The sequence below is a fragment of the Podarcis melisellensis genome (assembly GCF_964234715.1).
Source record: "Podarcis melisellensis genome assembly, chromosome: Z".
In the NCBI taxonomy this organism is placed as follows: domain Eukaryota; kingdom Metazoa; phylum Chordata; class Lepidosauria; order Squamata; family Lacertidae; genus Podarcis; species Podarcis melisellensis.
The window spans coordinates 32911844-32928423 of NC_138547.1; the positions used below are offsets into that span (position 1 = coordinate 32911844).

General features: G+C 45.1%; 2 long non-coding RNA genes across 3 annotated transcripts; one reads left to right on the forward strand and one right to left on the reverse strand.

Annotated features, from left to right (window-relative positions):
- Positions 1–251: 251 nt before the first annotated feature.
- On the reverse strand, positions 252–5054 carry LOC309362204. Its single transcript, XR_014164873.1, has 3 exons — positions 4578–5054; positions 4005–4126; positions 252–638 (listed from the first exon to the last, which is right to left on the reverse strand). It is a non-coding gene; the product is annotated as an uncharacterized lncRNA (long non-coding RNA).
- A 139-nt stretch (positions 5055–5193) lies between these two features.
- LOC309362163 lies at positions 5194–15586 on the forward strand. 2 transcript variants are annotated; one of them, XR_014164812.1, is made up of 3 exons: positions 5194–6134; positions 7514–7756; positions 12982–15586. It is a non-coding gene; the product is annotated as an uncharacterized lncRNA (long non-coding RNA). The 2 variants fall into 2 exon arrangements; XR_014164813.1 differs by lacking the exon at positions 12982–15586 and having other exon boundaries at positions 7514–7846.
- Positions 15587–16580: the final 994 nt, after the last annotated feature.

Sequence of the window (16580 nt, forward strand, 5' to 3'; positions counted from 1 at the left end):
AACCATGAGTTGTTCCACAGATGTCACGCCATAGCTTGCTCTTGCAGGACAGCACCTTGAGAGCCAGTGTGGTACAGTGGTTAAGAGCGGTAGACTCAACTGGGTTCATGTCTCCACTCCTCCACATGCAGCTGCTGGGTGACCTTGGGCTAGTCACGCTTCTTTGAAGTCTCTCAGCCCCATTCACCTCACAGTGTTTGTTGTGAGAGAGGAAGGGAAAGGAGAATGTTAGCCGCTTTGAGTCTCCTTTGGGTAGTGATAAAGCAGGGTACCAAATCCAAACTCTTCTTCTTCTTCTTTAGGTCAATTCCCAAAAGCACTGCCCAAGCAAGGAAATCATCAAGACTTTTATACAACTTTGTAACTAGTAAATTATTAGTAAATATTAGCAAAAAATACATCAAAATGAGTGCAGAAAGTTTGCTTCACCCTGCCTCACAGGTGGGCCAGCCCTATGTTACAGAGAGCCTTGGAGAGAGCAGTTGCAGGTGAGGGATACCTTGATAGAAAGTCCCTCCTCACCTCAAACTTGTCAGTAGGTCGGCCTGGAAAAGTGGGATCATAACTAGGCACTGATGGATTATCTGCTTTACCCCAAACTTGTTTCAACATCATCGTGCCACCTCCTGCCATGCCACCTGAGAAGAAAAATAGACAGCAAAGGAGGCATTAGGTGAATTATGAGGATGGGTGGAGGGGAAATGTCAGGAAAAAATGAAAAGCAAACTCGGTGATTTAAAACCACTCTTGCAAATAAGTCAACAACAAGCCTGCAATTTATTTATTTCTACTAGTCCGCTATGAGACTAGAATTGTAGAATCATAGAACTGGAAGGGACATCAAGGGTCATCTAGTCCAAACCCCTGACATGCAGAAATCACCACCTTCTGATGGATTTGAGTAGATGGATTGGATTGAGTGTTAAGTGGGAATTATTGTGTTTTTGGCACAAGCAAGGTTTGTCTGCTTTGCCTTTTTCAGTCCTTAGCTGAAAATATGCAAACCATAAGGGTTTTTGGTAAGGAACAAGTGGACAATGATGAGGCAAATTCATGGGGAAGGAGGGTCCACACAGTGGCTGGTGCTCAAATGGCTAAACAGAACATTCGCAGTCAGAGAGTCTACGTAGAATAATCAAGTATCAAGGGTCTTCGCTTTGGGTCTTCCCACTGGGTCACATGCATTGGCAGAGGAACGGGGGTGCGGAGGGAGTGCACCGCCCCTGGCACCACTATTCCGCTAGGGTACCATCGCGGTGCCCCCCTAACATGCGCCACACACCCCTGTGCACACTGGGTGCCATGCCCCCACAGATGGAGGACTTGTACAGACTGTGGAGGTCCTCATTAATTTAGCTCTTGATTAAGGTTTTATATTATGGGATTGGGTTGAGTGACTGATTATCAGACATTATTGAGTATAGAATTTCATGGATTTCTAGATTTGTTTCTTAGCTGGCAGTGAATCAAATGAATAAGAGTTTTTAATATGTTTCAAAATGAAAACAAACACACTGCATTATAATTCTCCACATCAGATCTCTATACCTATCAGTTCTCTAAATTTTCTACCTGGCCCCACAACTTAATCTTACACATGTTTCTTAATAAAGGTGTTATTTTACATTCACTGGTGTTTACCAATGGTTAAGTGTGCCTACGATTGCAGTCTTACCTTAGTTGCCATCTCTGACCAAATCAAGCCCATTCCTGCCTCAAGGTTTCCTCTGTCTCCTTGCTCCTTTTTTTAAAAAAAATGATTTTTATTGGTTTTTTACACATACAAAAGACAATACAAAACAAAACACACACATCAAAAACATACAACAAAAATTTGACTTCCCCATACCTTCCTTTCACCACATCCTTATTTTATCATTTTTTCAAGCAACCCTTCAGTCAATTTTTAATCAAGTCTCTTTTAAATTTACTTAAGATTTAACATTTACAGCTGTAATTCTTTGTTTCTCACCCCTTGACATCTTATCAGTCCACAATTTTACAATAGTTTTTGAGATATATTTTAAATTTTCTCCAGTCCTCTTCCACTGTCTCTTTCCTCTGGTCACGGATTCTGCCGGTCATCTCTGCCAGTCCCATGTATTCAGTCACCTTCGTCTGCCATTCTTCCAGAGAGGGTAGTTCTTGCATCTTCCAATACTTTGCCAACAGGATTCTTGCTGCTGTAGTTGCATACAAAGAGAATGTCCTATCTTTCTTTGGTACCAATTGGCCGACCATGCCCAAGAGAAAAGCCTCCGGTTTCTTTACAAATGTCCACTTAAGGATTTTCTTAATTTCATTATAGATCATTTCCCAGTAGGCCTTAATCTTTGGGCAGGTCCACCAAAGATGGTAGAAAGTGCCTTCAGTCTCATTACACTTCCAACATTTATTATTGGGAAATGGTAGATCTTTGCAAGCTTGACTGGGGTCATGTACCACCTGTAGATCATTTTCATTATATTCTCTTTCAAGGCAGTACATGCCGTAAATTTAATGCCGGTGGTCCATAACTGTTCCCAGTCAGCAAACATAATATCATGACCAATGTCCTGTGCCCATTTAATCATAGCTGATTTCACCGTTTCATCCTGTGTGTTCCATTTCAGCAGCAAATTGTACATTTTAGATAGATTCTTAGTATTGGGTTCTAGCAATTCTGTTTCTAACTTTGACCTCTCCTTCTGAAAGCCAAGTTTCCTGTCCTGCTTAAATGTCTCATTTATCTGACGATAATGTAACCAATCTCGAACTTTATGCTTTAGCTTCTCAAAACTTTGAAGCTTCAGCTTTTCACCATCTTGTTCTAAGATTTCACAATATTTGGGCCAATTAGAGTCCATGTTAAGTTTTTTCACTGCCTTTGCTTCCATTGGTGACAGCCATCTGGGGGTTTTGCTTTCCAATAAATCCTTATATCTATTCCAAACGTTATACAGTGCTTTCCTTACAATATGGTTTTTGAAACTTTTATACACCTTTACCTTGTCATACCACAAATATGCATGCCAACCAAAACTATTGTCATATCCTTCCAAGTCCAAAATGTCTGTATCCTCCAGAAGTAGCCATTGCTTCAACCAGCAAAATGCTGCTGATTCGTAATAAAGTCTTAAGTCTGGCAGGGCAAAGCCCCCTCTATCTTTCGCGTCAGTTAAAATCTTAAATTTTATCCCTCTGTCTCCTTGCTCCTGACCCTTTTTAAAATCAAATTTTCTGTTTTACAATTTAAATACTCATTTTACATCCTTAAGATATCAGTGACTTTCCTTTTTCTTTTTAATCCCTGCATATTTTACAAAAAATATAGCAATCAGTATTCCATTATTGCATCAATCAAATTTATTTACACTGCTGAATTAATCTCTTCAGCTGTACACAATTATTTTCCACATATTCAAAAAACATTTTCCAGTCTTCTTTAAACATACGTTCTTCTTGTTCCCTTATTCTATATGTTAAGTCTGCAAGTTGTGCATATTTTGTCAACTTAAGTTGCCATTCTTCTTTGGTTGGGACCTCGCTCGTTTTCCATTTGGGGGCTAACAAAACATGGGCTGTAGTTGTTCATACATAAATAACCTTTTCTGGGAGCAGGAGGGGGGCTCCTAGTCCCAGTGACCCTCGGTCACTGCTAAATCAAGGACAAACATTGGGAAGACTGTTATGTACTGAGTTGAATAGGATCCAAAATGCAGCAGTCTGATTGGCCCTAGAACAATAGGATTCAGAATGCAGCAGTCTGACTGGTCCACAGGAGCTACCCAATCCAGCTGCAGGTGGAAGTGAATCTGCAACCTGACTGGCCTACAGGTGAATCCCGGAATAAGCCAATCACGTGGGGCCCATTGTGTAAATAATGTATATAAAGCAGACATTCTGGGGGAATTTCCATTCCTCCTCACCACTATGAGCAGAATAAAGAGCATGAAATCCACTCTCCACTCCGACTATATTTCAAAGACACACACACACACACACACACACACACAAAGACTCACCTCCTGGAGCCAAGGGGCTGGGGCCAGGTATGCAGGTTGGCATCTACCCTGGGACTGGCACTCCTGCCTGGATTGGCTGTGGCATCAGAGGAGGGGTTTCACTGACATGCATACTCCCCCAGCTTTGAGAGAGAGAAAGAAAACACATTGAGGGTAGCAATCTGCGTCTTGGTTGTCCTAAGTCAGACCGAAGAAGGGTAGTGTGAATTGCACATGACTGTTACTTCACATCCCCAACCCAACCCCACAAATAATCATAAAACACCTGCATTCAGAAAATGGGAATGTCAGGTTAATAGCGTAGCCATCTCTTCTGACATGCTAGTTTTCAACCTACCAGAAAAAGTTTATGCACTATGAAGCATTCAGTCATGGGGCTCTAGCCATATCCAACACTTCACACAGCAACACACATGAGAACAAGTGACCATGTGGCATCCACATCATTGTCCACCCAAGCAGACACGGAAAAGGAAGCACTTTTCCACCCTGTGCATGGCTAACTATGGAATTTGTTACAAATTGTAGTGATGGCTGCCCAGATTCTGCCAAACTAGCAGTTCAAAAGCATACCAGTGCAAGTAGATAAATAGGTAACGCTGTGGCGGGAAGGTAAACGGCTTTTCCGTGCGCTCTGGCACTTGTCAAGTTCCTCCATGCGCCAGTAGCAGTTTAGTCCTCTGGCCACATGACCCAGATAGCTTTCTGTGGCCAAAGCCGGCTCCCTTGGCCTGAAACTAGATGAGTGCCGCACCCCATAGTCCAGCCTTTGACTGGATTTAACCATCCAGGGGTCCTTTACCTTTAACCTTAAAAGGGGATTAGACAAATTCACAAAGGATAAGGCTACCAATGCTAGAAGCCATAACGGCTGCAAAATAAAACAGGCATCATGCCCCCGATTGCCAGTTGCAGGGGAACAACAGCAGGAGAGAACATATGGTTGGCCTCTGTGGGAAAGATGATGCTGGGCTAATTAATTAGGCGCACATGGCAGCAGGATTGGCATCTCCAGTGGAGGAGCCTCGTGCTCTGGCACTGAGGGGTGGAGAGCAGGCGGGGGTGGGGCTGGTGCGAGTCCTGGGGGCGTGGTGCGCCACCCGCAGGGGCGGGGCATATGCCCTGGGGGCGGGGCGTTCCTCCTGCAGGGGTGTGGTGTCCAGCATGGGTGGGGGGGCTGCCGCGTTGCCAGGGGCGGTGCACTCCCCCCGCACTCCTCTTCCTCCCCCAGTGGGCATCTGCTAGCTTTTAATGCAGGTGTGGGGAATCTTTGTCCTTCCAAAGTTGCTAAACCCTTAGTCCCATTAGCCCTAGCAAGCATGGCCAATGGGCAGGTGTGGTAGGACTGCAGTTCAGCAACCTTGGGAGGGCACCAAGATAAAAGAAATATACTGACGGGTGCATCTGCAAGCAGACAGCCTTGCAGAGCTCTTGGAGCGAAGAATGTGGCCTAAGAGCTCAGACTCCATTGCGTTGGACAATTTTCCTGGCCGACTAGTTTGAAAGTTAAAGTTTTTAACAGAGGTTCAGGACATATTCAAAGCTGTGATCTGTAGCATTCTCATAAGTGAAAGCAGACTTTTAAAAGAGAAACATAATGCAAACCTCCAATTAGATCAAGTGCTAAACTGCCTACTCTAGATGAGGTTGCACTTTCCCTGAAAGAGCAGGTTTGCAGTTTGGGGGTGCTTCTGAATGCAACTGTCACTGGAGCTACAAGTGCCTTCTCCCAACTATGATTGGTTTGACAGTTATGGCTATTCGTAGATTTATAGAATCCCGATCAGGAAAACCTTGCCACCAGAGTTCCTTATCTTTAAACCAGATTTGTGTGGGATGTAAGCATCGAAAACGCCTATGTAAAGGGTTAATTACAAGAACTGCAGAACTCTGTGATGTCGTACACTCAGTGTCCGTTATAGAGTTGGTACAGTTATAGCAGTTAGCGGAACAGTCTCAGCTGACCAGCAGATATGTTCCATTGTGCTGCTGTCTTCCTCAGAGTTAGATTCAGGTGGAAAGCCGGGTTGATCTGTCAAAGTCATAATAAATAACAAGATGGAAGATGTAAAAATCTTTTTTAATAATTCCAGTGGCACCTTTAAGATCAACTAAATATAAGCTTTCAAGGTATGAGCTTTCATGTTTAATCTAATTAGATGTTAAATGTTAGGGTGTTAGATGTTCTAGCAAATTAAGTATCATCTACCTACATTGTGAGGGACGCGGGTGGCGCTGTGGGTTAAACCACAGAGCTTAGGGCTTGCCGATCAGAAGGTCAGCAGTTTGAATCCCCGCGACAGGGTGAGCTCCCATTGCTCGGTCCCTGCTCCTGCCAACCTAGCAGTTCAAAAGCACGTCAAAGTGCAAGTAGATAAATAGGTACCACTCCGGTGGGAAGGTAAACGGCATTTCTGTGCACTGCTCTGGTTCGCCAGAAGCGGCTTAGTCATGCTGGCCACATGACCCGGAAGCTGTACGCCAGCTCCCTCGGCCAATAAAGCGAGATGAGCGCTGCAACCCCAGAGTCGGTCACGACTGGACCTAATGGTCAAGGGTCCCTTTACCTTTACCTACATTGTGTATTTTAATCTACAAGTGCAAGTACACTAAGTAAAAGTCGTGTGTTATTTGAACTTTAAAAGAGAGTGCATCGTTTTTATAGGAGAGAAAAGAGAACTACCGTATTTTTCGCTCTATAAGATGCACCAGACCATAAGAGTCACCTAGTTTTTGGAGGAGGAAAACAAGAAATAAAATATTCTGAATCTCAGAAGCCAGAACAACAAGAGGGATCACTGCGCAATGAAAGCAGCAATCCCTCTTGCTGCTCTGCCTCCTGTGATAGCTGCGCAGCCTGCATTCGCTCCATAAGACGCACACACATTTCCCCTTACTTTTTAGGAGGGAAAAAGTGAGTCTTATAGAGCAAAAAATACAGTAATTAAAGAATCAAAGGACCCAGGGCTGTCTGTCTTCCACATACTCTGCAAATGTATGTAGTTCCCACAATTTGGACTGGACGCAGCTTTCAAATAGAGGGCTGTCCTCTGTAAAACGAGGAGTGTGACCACTTTGCACAGGTTCCCCACTTGAGTTTTAAAGGACAACATATCTGATAATCATCAAGCTCTGTTCACACACAATAACATGGTAGAAGAATAAACACTGAAGACAGAACCACACATTACACACTCATGACTTATTCAATTTGTTTTTGAGTAACTGCTTTTATGCAGCCTCTCATAACAGAAGTTCCCTGGATGTTGCACAAAGCGACCCTTCCAGTCAAAGTATATAAAACAACAGAAATGACAACTAAATTAATTTTTTTAAAACTGAAACAATTAAAAAGCTATGGATTAGATCAAACTAGGTTATATAACAGACCTGCTGAAAATAGTGGGCTTACTCTGAGCACAGCTAATGTTGGATAGCACCCTACATTTCTTTCTGCATTTCTATAGGGATATTTAAAAACTTATCTTTATTTTGAAATTGCCTCTTAGGAGAAAAGCTGTAACCCAGTGAGCTTCAGGGTCAAACTGGCAGAACCATGAAATGTGTACAGCAAGACTTTATGTTCCCAGACTACTGCGCTCATAATAACAAGATAACATTCAACGCACAGATGTGTCAAATGGAAGCTTTTAGTGAAGAATTAGACATAACATCCTCATTGGCGCAATAATAATAATAATATAGGAAAATTCCAGCATGTTAATATCCAAGTTTGGGGCAAGTATTCTTTGGTGATAGAACCCCAGCAGAGATTTAATGTCACAAAATAGTGTTATAGACAGTATAAACCTAGAAATTAATAAATGCTAGGATTTTGGTTATTTGTGGTATGAAGGGACAACGCAAGCTGCAAAGAAATTCCTGGGCTGGCTTATGCAAACCAACCTGGCTGGCTGGAGGAAGAGCAGACCTGTTAGCATTACAAAAATGTGTTGATAGGCCATAGAAGGATCCTTTGGCCTGGGGAGTCAGATGCCACAAAAGGTGCCAGGGTAACTGTGTGTTTGAGGGCACGGGAAAAGGGAGTTTGAAGCAAATGCTTCTAGGCAGGAGGAGGAGGCAGTAAGGCTGGGAACCATCTTTGAGGGAAACAGCCTGAAGGTTACTTGTGCTGCTGCTGTTTCTGGAAATGTGCATGCTTTACGATCTAGACTTCCTCCATGCAAACCTCTTCACCTGCTGAGCTTCTCAGGTAGACTAGGGGACAGGAGAAGTTTGATTACCTAGTTCCTCCCAAAGTAAGGGGAAGTGGACATCTAAGCCTGGCAGAACAGCTTAGTCTATGCTATTTCCCTCTTCCTGCATTAATTAGAAAGCAGGTTGGTTATATGAAGCTGGTTTTCCCATAATCCGCACAAACTTTCCTCCTTAAAAGGATACCATAGCCCCTTGCCTCTGGAGCAGAGCCTCAGATAATGGCCTGGGCAGGTTCTTTTGGGAGCAGAGTTCAGATAAAGGAAAAAATACGGTAAAAGGTAAAGGATCCTCAGACGGTTAAGTCCAGTTAAAGGTGACTATGGGGTGCGGCGCTTATCTTGCTTTTCAAGCCAAGGGAGCCGCCGTTTGCCCACAGACAGCTTTCCAGGTCACATGGCCAGCATGACTAAACCACTTTTGATGCAAGGGGACACCGTGACAGAAGCCAGAGCACATGGAAATGTCGTTTGCCTTCCTGCTGCAGATTTATCTGGTGTGATTTGGAACTGCTAAGTTGGCAGAAGTTGGGACAGAGCAATGGGAGCTCACCCCATTGCACAAATTCGAACTGCCAACCTTCCAATCGGCAAGATACCCGATATATGGATACCTGGGGCTAAGGAATCAATAGTTTGTGCAGCACAAGGAAAGGCAGAATCTTAAAGGGGAGCTTCCTTATAAGAAGGTCCTCTTTGCCATTGCTTATCGCCACTTGGTAGGCTCGTCAAATTGAGCTCTAACCCATGTCTGGTCCGATTCAGAATCAGAATCAGTTTTCTGCCACCCGCACTCTAGCTGTCTCAGCAATTGTTTCATTGCCCTCAGCTCTGGGGAAAATCATGCGGCTGTCTGGACTCCATGCAGTCGGAGAGGGCGCTTCAGAGCCAGCTCTGGTTAACTCTGCATTCCAGCAGGCCACCATGGAATCATCTGAAAGGCCATCAACGCGGGATAAAACACCCCCTACCACTTTTTGGAAACCATTTAGATCCACGAAGTGGCGGAGGCAGACCATCCAAATTGGTCCCACCTTCCAGCAGAAGGGAAGGGATGTTGAGAAGTCCAGTTGCACCAGGAAGTGATCCGACCATGGCACCTCTTTTGTTTCATTTTACTTACTGTTGAATCACCCACGTCCACAGAGGTGAACACCAGGTCTAAGGCATGTCCGCGACTATGAGTTGGGCCAAACTTATTCAGGGACAACCCCATGAAGGCCATGCTTTCCACAAAGTCCGGAGTGCCCCTTGTAAAGTCATGTCGGCATAGGTGTTAAAATCCCCTAGGACAGGGATGTCCAACCAATTGACCACAATCAACAGATCGATCCCCCCTTGATAGAAGTTGACCGCAGGCTCTATTTCCTCCGCAGGGGGGAATGAGGCCTGGCCCTGCCCCCTCACTCTGTCCATTATTTGCGCACAATTTCAAGAACGGAAGATGGCGGGATTAAGTGTGTTCTCCTTCAGAGAGAGCATGTGTTGTGGTGGGATCTGAATAGGCCCCCCCTCTGTTGCTGGGCGGGTTAGTATGGATGACCATCCGCAGTGATTGGGCGGGTGGGTTACTGGGCAAATTTTGGTGTTGCCATTTAGGGGGATGGACCAAAGGTTATAAAATCAAGTCACGCAGCACTGACTTGGCTATTTTGCTGTGTGCATCGGATGACCTAGAGCACTTGGACCGTCTGGAGGACAGTGGAGCGGTCTGGTTACATTTCTTTATTTCCCCTTTCTTTCTAAAGCTCTCTAGTTCCTTAATTAATTTAATTCCACCCCTTTCCCCCGTTTGATTTCCCACCCCACCCCTTACCCTGCCCTTTGGAAAGATTCTCCCTGTATCTGTGAGTGCTGCCTGTGTGTAATCCTCCTTGGCTTGCCTTTCCCATTAGGGGCTTTCTTTTGCAAAAATGTTTTCCCCATTTTGCCAGTTTGTTAATTGTGGGGCTAGTCAGGGCTGTTCCCAGCTTAGCTGGAATCACTTTCGTTTATAGTATCCCCAAAGGTTGGCTTAATTTTGGGTGTGTGCAGTGCTGTTGGCTGAATTTTAATCTAGCCTTCGGCGGGAGCACTATTTTGAGCTTCCTTTAATATTGCAGTAAGACAAATATTCTTAGGAGCAGAAGCAGGGAGGCCTTCACGACCTGCACATAACATCCAAGCCTAAGCCTGCTACAGTTAGCGGTACAGTAAATTGTTAAGTCTCTGTGACACGTGACATCTGCTTGCATGCTCAGTTGTTGCTAATGTGTATCTGAGGCAGACAGAGGGAGCCAGAGGCTCTCTGTGCCTCCAATGATTATGAGCGCTCTGTGTATGCTCTTGAACTATGCTGCTTCTGAATAAGTTTATTTTCTTCTAGTTTGTTTTGCGCTGATAGTGGCAACCGCCATTCTAGAGACGAGCCATTATGGTTTGTGGCTAGAGTGCAGGACTAAGGACCTGGGAGACAGGGTTCGTATCCCCCACTTAGCCATTGTTATAACAAAACAAAACAAAACAAAACAAGCTTCTCCTTTTGGACTACAGTGGTACCTCTGGCTACGTACTTAATTTGTTCCAGAGGTCCGTTCTTAACCTGAAACTGTTCTTAACCTGAAGCACTACTTTAGCTAATGGGGCTTCCCGTTGCTGCTGTGCTGCCGCCGCACGATTTCTGTTCTCATCCTGAAGCAAATTTCTGGGTTAGCAGAGTCTGTAACCTGAAGCGTATGTAACCTGAAGCGTATGTAACCTGAGGTACCACTGTATTCTGTTGCTGGGTAAAGGTAAAGGGACCCCTGACCTTTAGGTCCAGTCGTGACCGAGACTGGGGTTGCAGCGCTCATCTCGCTTTACTGGCCGAGGGAGCCGGCGTAAAGCTTCCGGATCATGTGGCCAGCATGACTAAGCCGCTTCTGGTGAACCAGAGCAGCGCACGGAAACGCCGTTTACCCTCCCGCCAGAGCGGTACCTATTGATCTACTTGCACTTTGACATGCTTTCGAACTGCTAGGTTGGCAGGAGCAGGGACCAAGCAACGGGAGCTCACTCCGTCGCGGGAATTTGAACCGCCGACCTTCTGATCGGCAAGTCCTAGGCTCTGTGGTTTAACCCACAGCGCCACCTGCGTTGTTGGGTAGTTCGGCCCATTTGCGATACTGCTCCCAAAAAAGAACTTTGAGTTTTCCCCATTGTAGTGGCAGCACACATCTGGACTGAGGAGTTAAGGGACCATTGGGTCTGTCTTGGTCTGATAACCAGGCAGTGGTGAGCGTCCTGGCAAAACGGTTCTCTTGCTCCGGCAGAGTCTCCACCCCTTTTATGTGCTTTCCAGCTGCACTGCTTAAGGTTTAATATTGTGTTTCTGCTATCTTTATTACGGGATCATCTAATGTTTTCGCTGACGCTCTATCCCATTTTTTCAGTTGGAGAGCTTCAGATCCTGGGCGTTGGATGCCCAGCTATAGCCGGATTTTTCTGGAGCTCCTGTGGCACATTGGCAACAATTAATAATTACAGGGAGTAGTAGCTTACGTTTCCCCTTCCGCTTTTAGGTCTTATGAGAAGGCCTGGACTGATTTCTTAGCATTAGCTGGCAGTCCTCGGCCATTCAGAGGAGCTTGCCCCCATCCTCTGAGCAGGTCCTGCAGTACTTGGCCCAGCTGCTGCGATAGGATGCACTGCTAAGGCTATCAGAATTCAGTCCGCTGCAATGTCTGTGTTATGTACTGAGTTGAATAGGATCCAAAATGCATCAGTCTGATTGGTCCTAGAACAATAGGATCCAAAATGCAGCAGTCTGATTGGTCCTAGAACAATAGGATCCAAAATGCAGCAGTCTGATTGGTCCTAGAACAATGCAGGAATATGATTGGTCTGCAGGAGCCACCCAATCCGGCTCCAGATGGAAGTGAATCCACAACCGGAGAATTCCGGAATTAGCCAATCACATGCAGCCCATTGTGTAAATAATGTATATAAAGCAGATACTTTGAGGGGGCATTCATTCCTCCTCACCACTATGAGCTGAATAAAGAGCATGAAATCCACTCTCGACTCTATTTCAGTCTGCTATAGTAAAGCTTTAATTTTTCAGAGACCCTTGTAAAAAAGGGTCGTGTGCGGGGCCTTGGAAGGTTGGAATAGGCTCCAACCTTCACAGGACAGCAGGCGGAAGCCAGTCAATTTTTGACCTATGCAGTATCCACAACAAGTTAAGACTTGTCTGCTGGTTCAAGATCAAGGCGAGACATCTTTCAGTATTCCATTGTAATTTTGGTGTACTGAGGGTTGGGAAAATTTGTGTTGGACCCAGCACGAGGCTGAGAGAGTCTGGACGCTTATTTCCTCAGGACTTTTCCTTATCTGCTTTGAAGCTTGTCATTAGTGTCTGGAGCTCTAAGTCAGACCTAGTGGGCAGGGTTGCCACCATCAGGCTTCCAGTCACGGGTGAGGCGGGCCCTTGCCCTGTTATTGGATACCAGAAATATTTGGCTTTTCGTTCCCCTGGGGGCTGGCTCGATCCTAGTGCACAGAAATGGGTTCCCGTTAGACAGGCATCTAATTGCTCATGTTGTGCGCCAGTTATTGCAGCCTGCGGCTTGCCTACCGCTGAACACGCCTCATTCCTTCCAAATAGGTGCTGCTGCAAAGGCTGCGCACTGGGGCCTGTCAGTAGACAGGATTGTGCATACGGGTCATCGGAAGTCTGACGCTGACAAGGGTTACGTCAGGAAGCATCATCAATGATGCCTGTCTGTTATTTCCTTTTTTCATAGGAGCAGCTGTGCTCATTTGGATTGTCAGCCACAGCATCATGCACTGAGCTGGCAAGCACACTGATGAGCCTGGACTGGGGACGCCATCTCGGCCTTCCTGCCCATGTGAATGTATCCCGGATGTTCAGATGGGGAATACTTTGGGAGGAGTTCCTTCCTTTGGTGTGGTTGAGTGTGACCTATGTAGGTCCCCCCTGCAGCGCATGTGGTGCAGCAGGGCGGAAATGATTTTCTGTCTTCCTCCGGCATTTAAGTTTGAGTCCCACATGCATGAGGACTTGGATGAGTTGATGGCAGCTCTCCCTGGATTCAAAATATTTTGGTCGCAATTGCTTCAGTGACATGCGTGGTGCGGTAGCCACGGCCCACCTGCCACCGAGAGGGCCAGAAAGCATGTGGATAGCACAGTGGCCATGAAGGTCCTTGCCTTGGGAGGTGTGGTTGTCTGCCATGCAGTGCAGGAAGCACACTAATAGTGCTGTGGCTAAGAGAGTTTATTCCTGGGGTGTGTGTGTGCTTAATTTTGCACCCTGACATTAGCATCAAGCTTCTTCTTTTTACAGGGATGATGGAGGGCACCTCTCTCCAGCTGGTTATGAGATTTGGTTTACTGCCGTGTCGTTGGGGTTGAGGAATTGGGTGCAGTTGTGAGTGGTTTGGCGGTGAGCGTGAGGGCTCGATTGGCGGTTAGGCATTGGTTAAAAAATTGGTTGGTGGAGGGGTAAGTGCCTGCCCTCCAATGCTGCTGCGGAAAGGGAATTCCATTAAAGGAATCCAGGGGCTTGCCATTCTTTTGTCCGTACCCCTGAACGGGGCTTAGGGCTGCGCAAGCCTCCGGGAGCATGCGGGGGGGATGAGGGTCTGGTACCCGGCTCCATGCTCTCCCCATTATTGTTTTCCCTCACTGGCTTTCGCTGGAATCTGGAAGTCAGTTCTGTCCCCAGGCGGGGGGACAGATAGTCATAACCAATGCCTAAGCAACCACTCACTTTTATGTATTTTAATAAAGTTGTGGCCAAAATTATGCCAAAAACCTTAAACAAAAAATATGTGTGAATTGTGAATTATTTAGGGCTGACTTGGGGGACCTCGGCACGCAACTTCTTGTTTAGCGATCCATGTTGCGTCCCCCCCCAAAAGTGGCAGAAGTATTTGCTCGCCCCCCTACAAAAAGCTCAAAAACTTTGGGTGTCCCCCCCCGCCCCCAAGTGGGTAGATCACTGCTAGTTTTTTTCCCTGGGAGTAGATTGCAGTCTCTTGGAAGTTGGGTGTTCCTGCCCTAGGACAACCAAACTAGGTGTCTCCAGGAGAACATCTGCCACGACCTGAAGCAGCTTGGGCAGGGAATCCTTGGTGCAGCAGGGAAGTCAGTACCTGAAAAGGAATCCTGTACTGCCCCTATTGCTCAGCGTCCAGAACATGCACTCAGAAAACTGGGTCTTTCCAATAGGATGCCTGGTGCAAGCTACCGACTTCCTAAAAATAACTGCAACACCCCCCTCCCCTCCCATATGATCTCGGTTGCTGTGTGTAAGAGAAACCTGGCAAGAATAGGCACATCTGCTTCATCCAGCCAAGTTGCACCTGCCAGGTCAAGTCCTATATCCATGATCAAGTCGTGGATGACAGCGGTCTTGTGAATCATTGACCTGGCATTGCACAGCAGCACTCTAAGGTCATGTGGGTCTCCCTTGTTGGTTCCAGTATCTTTCTGGTCAAGACCGGACCCAGAGGCAAGGATAGTCTTCAAACAATGACTAAACCTGCCTCCTTGGTAATGTCATGATGTGGTCTTAGCGTAACTCCTCCTCCTACCCGTGATCACTGAGATCGGGTGTCTCGGTGCATCCCCCCTGTGGAACCTGCCCCAGCCATTCATTATGCCATTTCCATTCCTTTATAATAAGTTTGTTATCCTGATTTCTTATTCTTCTGGTAAGTTTCACCATTTTTGCATAGTCCATGCGTTTTTGTAACCAATCTTTCGCTCATTCATTCATCTTTCCATTTTTGGGCAAATAACATTCTTGCACCTGTGGTTTCATACATAAATAAATTTCTATACTATCTATACTGTACCTATAATTCCCAAAAGAAAAGCTTCTGTTTTTTTAAAACAAATGTTAACTTAAACATCTTTTCCCATTCATTATATATCATTTCCCAGTACGTTTTTACCTTATTGCAAGATGACCACATATGATAAAAGGTGCTTTCTTTACGTTTCCAACACTTGTTTGATTTTGATTTATACATTTTTGCCAATCTAGTAGGTGTTAGATTCCATCTATATAACATTTTCATAGAGTTTCCCCTCACACTATAATGTGCAGTAAATTTTATATCCATATTCCACAGTCGCTTCTATGCATCCATATCAGTGTTATGACCTATATCAATTGTCCAATGTATTGTTGAAGATTATACCATATTGGCCCAAATATAAGCTGCACCCGAATATAAGCCGCACCTTTAAAATGAGGGGGGCAGAGAAAAAAAAATTACTCAAATATAAGCTGCTCCATTCCTCACTGCTCCTGGCTGCATACTGGGCGGGGTGGGGGGGAGTTGGGCTGCATTGCCAGGGGTCTTTTCCCTTCCTCGCTCTCTCCCTTCCCGGCCTTGGGGGAGAGGACGGGGGGGGGACTACGCGGGGGGGGGGGCGCTGCTTTGCTCCTGGAGCTGCTTGCCCCATGCTCCTGGCTGCATACCATAAGGTCGCTAATATAAGCTGCACGATTGGAAAGAGACCTGCTGGAATGTAAAGTTAAAATGTTGATCAAAACGTATAAGATATTATTGGAATAGGAAACAAAGGATGAACAAGTACTGTATTGGCCTGAATATAAGCCTCACTTTTTCTCCAAATTCCAACCGTGAAAAGTTAAAGTGAGGCTTATATTCACGACCAGTATTGATTGAAAGAGAAATAACATTTTTGGTAATATATTTGTTATTATAGTTGATGCTCTTCCCACCAATGAAGGTTTCATCCTGCCCCATGCTTGCAAATTTCTTTTAATAATCTTCACAAGTTTTTAAATAATTATCTTTGAACAAGTTTGTATTATTTTCTGTTAACCATACACCTAAATATTAAATATTTCTTTCAGTCTTTAAGCCTGATACATCTTGTTATTTATTTTTACTCCCACCATTCATATTTTTGATCAAGAGTTTGGTTTGGTCTTTATTTATTTTAAGTCCTGCTACTTCACCAAATGGCTGAATATCAGTTCAAATTTTGCAGATCCACAAAGGATGCATCTACACACTATACTAAAACAATCAGCCTGCCATGGAGATCTGAAGGCAGCCCTAGATCAGGTGGTTTTTAATGTCAGAGGTTTTACTATGTTTATATATATACTGTAAACCGCCCAGATTGGCTGGGGAAACCCAGCCAAATGGATGTGGTATAAATAATAAAAGTAGTAGTAGTAGCAGTAGTAGTATATTATCTTCATTCCTGAAAGGATTCCTCCAGTGAGAAAATTACACAGGCAAACTTGATAGAAAGCACAGAGCAGGACTCTGACAAAGGATTATTTTATTGCTGAGAGATAATAATAACGACAATAATAATAATAATAATTTTT